The sequence below is a fragment of the Rhipicephalus microplus genome, chromosome 1 (assembly GCF_043290135.1).
Source record: "Rhipicephalus microplus isolate Deutch F79 chromosome 1, USDA_Rmic, whole genome shotgun sequence".
Taxonomy (NCBI): Eukaryota; Metazoa; Arthropoda; class Arachnida; order Ixodida; family Ixodidae; genus Rhipicephalus; species Rhipicephalus microplus.
This window is the reverse complement of record NC_134700.1, coordinates 41269711-41273355: the sequence shown is the minus strand read 5'-3', so window position 1 is coordinate 41273355 and position 3645 is coordinate 41269711.

Here is a 3645-nt window from a genome sequence, read left to right as displayed (position 1 = left end):
GTAGCACTTGAAGAAGACGCTCGCCGAAAAGCGTTAGATGATAAAGAGAGACGGAGAGCGCAGGAGACTGAGTCCCATCGCTACGCACAAGCCGCTGAAGTGCCTCGGACAGAGCCGAACACTGAGGAGCATCACGAGGAGTTAGGGGCGGAGGCCCATCGAAATCCTTGGGATGCAGGGGCGCATCGTAAAGCGCTAGAAGTGGAGGCGCTTCGCTGAGCACGTGATCAGGATGAATCACGTCAAAGAGAGCGTGAGGCCGACTACGAAGACCTGTGAACAAGGGTTATTTCTGAAAGGGAAAGAGAAGCCTTACGAACTGAAGAGACACCTTCAGGCAAGATGGTTAGCCTCAAAGGCATCGGGAATCCCGTTCTGTTGCAAACAGAGACAGCTAGCAACAGGCTCGAAAAAAAGCTAGCTGACCAGTCTGGAGCTTTGACTCCACAAAGTGAAGGCAGCATACATGCGAGTATGACCACCATTGTTCTGAGCACGGCTAACGGTTTCGTTAGGAATAGTCGTCGGCGAAAACATAAGACAAATTCACTGGTCACTGGGTTACTGGGAGTCAAAGGTCACTGGTTTACAGGGAGGAGTAAACGATGCAGTACAGATGCCCCCTTGTTCGAGTTAAGCGGCTGTACGTCTAAAGTCGCTCCTACTAAGTTCAGCGAACAATTTCGTTCGTCGTCCCTTTGTCCAGACCGCAGCGCTCGAAAGCTATAAAGTGCGCGACTCCCCAGAGTTCGTCTGACAGGCGCCCATCTTGCTATCACTAAAAGCAGATCTTGTATTAGGTTTTAAGAATTATTTTTCTAATTTTGTCATCAGACGCTGAGCAAGGAATGCATCTGAAGTTTTACCTTCCTTCTCATCGAAGACGCTGACATTGATATGTTTGTTTGACTAATTTTGTTTTCATAATATTTCGAAAGGCAACAGTTAGTGTGTTTTACTTTAACAGAGGAGGCTGTGTAAGAGCCCATGTCAAAAATACCTTTTGTGTTTGGCATTACGTCTTATTATGCGCGTCAGTGTAAATTAATTTTTACTTTGCTTTGAACGCTGCAAGTTAGATATACAGTCTTATTTTCTTGTGTTTTTTTTCAAGCGTGTTTTCTCTTGTTGTGAGGATCATTGGCTACGCGCATTGAATGAGAGCTTGTCGGAGGGCTAAATTTGTTATGATTAAACACTCTGACGCTTTGAAGCGACGCCCATGTGCGTGATTGAAAAGTGCTTGATTTCTAAATTGTAGTTTCAGCGGAAAATTGAGTTAACCTCAGCAGATTCTATGGTCCCTAATCTGCCTGAGTCACAATCAAGAATCGGTCACCGAAAAAAATCTGTTTGGTTAAGCAGTGTCCTACACTGTAAAGGAGTGTTGGCATTGTGTATTACCCCTGAGATACGTTTCTCGTGATGGTATTTTTATCTAAGCTCTATCTCGACGAAATGTTTTTGTTTCTGCTGGTTTGCGATTTGATCAGCATATGGAGGGCACTTGCTTTGGCCAGAATTGTTTGGCTTTGTGATCGACTCCGTCGTTGCAGCGATCCCCTGCAAGGCTTTGAAAGTCACCATGGGTGGAAAGAGCAGAACAGCTACAATTATCAATGGGCAACCAGCTCCTTCTGAGCCGCGCTAGACAGCTCTAAACGTCGGATGCATTGTCTGGCGGCGGGGGTGCTGTTATGCCACAATCATGGCCCTCGTTCGGAAGCGCTTATTCCCACGAGAACCAGCGCAGTCCCGGTGAACTCTCCTCCCTCCCAGAGCCACCTTCCACGCAGATGGCGGCAAGCCACCATGAAGTTTCGGGCAAAGCGTCGCCTTCTCGGCCAAGCCACGATGCTGTTCCGGGTTAACCTTCTCCGCCAGGCACCGGCGAACTGGTCGCGTAGAAGAGACCAAAACGTTATTTAAGGCCGTGTCGGCCCCGTGTTTAAGGGGTTTTGCCCCAGCCGACGTTGTTGAGCTGGCCGGCTCTGTATGAATTATTACCTGCTATAAAAACGTTCCTACCTGTTGCTGTTTTCAAAACCAATTGCCTCTCCACTCCGTCTTTGGGCGAAGGCTTCAGCGAAGTCCGTTTGACTGCTCGCCGCTTTCGGCTACCGCTACCCTCCTAACACAGCGAGTTCCTAACAGTAGTGGCAGTGGTGGGATGCATCAAACCCGACTTCATAACAGTATATAAAATAGTTTGGTCATGTTGGACTACTTGTGCAAGGCTGGAGCCATAGGAAAGATTGTGATAAAAGATAATTTACCTTCTTCCAGCTTTTTAAGTCAGTCGTCTACTCATCTGCTTCATCCGCTATGAAGTTAAGACTGCATGAGCTCTGTGTTAATTTTGATTACACTAATTGAACATAACACTGAAGAGTTTTGTCTTTATTGATATAGTTTCAAATAAACGGTAATAATTTCTCTGGTTCAGTGTTGTGTGCGAGTCTGTTCAGGCCACACGAGATTCCACCGCCAGTAGACCACCACCAGAACGCCGAGCAGCAGCGCATGCGCCAAGGGCACGCTGCCATCTCCCCCGAAGCTCTGCCTTTAGGTATTCCAGTGTACTTTTAACAAATGAATCAAAGAGGCGTATGTAGCCAAAAACGTCGTCGCATATAGCCATGAAACGGGCCCCACTACAGTTTCTGCGCAAAAATCATAACGGAAATTTTCACCTTTAAACGCATGGTTCTGACTCTTCCGTTAAGCTCAATAAAGGCCGTGATAATTCTCTTGAAGTATGTTACAGTGAAATTCAAAGCGTCAAACTTGACGTCATCGATGACCGCAGAACTCACCATCATACATGCAGCACTAGAGTTTTTTTGTTAAATAACCTTCGAAAGTTTGGTTTATCTACTCGGACTCTAAAGCATCTTTTTATAGTGTCATGCCACCCTTTTGCCATGAACCGAATGAGCTGTTAGTAGCCTATATAAGGCTTCACCACCACCTAGAACTCAAAAAACAACACTGCGTCACGTATCAAACGATTACAGGTTATTGCATCATATGTATATGACAATTACCACGCAGATCAAGCCACTATATATGACCATGACGGTATGCAATACTCTGTCATACCGTTTGAAAGAACCAGAACAGCTACAAAGCTTTGTTTGCTGTCGCCTGACCTCAAACTGGCACAGTGAAATTTGTTTAAATTCCAAACGCTCACCTAAAATTTGAATCTGAACCTCAAGCTTTTATTTCCCTCAGAATATATTGACCCTAGGAAAAACTTCGACCACCAACGGTTTTTGAAAGAGCACCCTAAACTGAGCACACGGGCCTACAACATTTCCGCCTCCATCGGAAATGCTGCCGCCGCAGCCGGGATTTGATCCCGCGACGTGCGGGTCAGCAGCCGAGTACCTTAGCCACTAGAGCACCGTGGTGGGGCACCTTGAAAAGCAATACTCTGTCATACCGTTTGCAAGAACCGAAACAGCTACAAAGCTTTGTTTGGTGGCGCTTACCTAAAGCTGGCACAGCGACACTTCTTTGATTTCCTAAACGCTCACCTAAATGATTTGAATCTGCACCTCAAGCTTTTATTTCCCTGAGATTATATTGACCCTAGGAGAAACTTCGACCACCAAAGGTTCTTTACAGTGCACCCCGAAC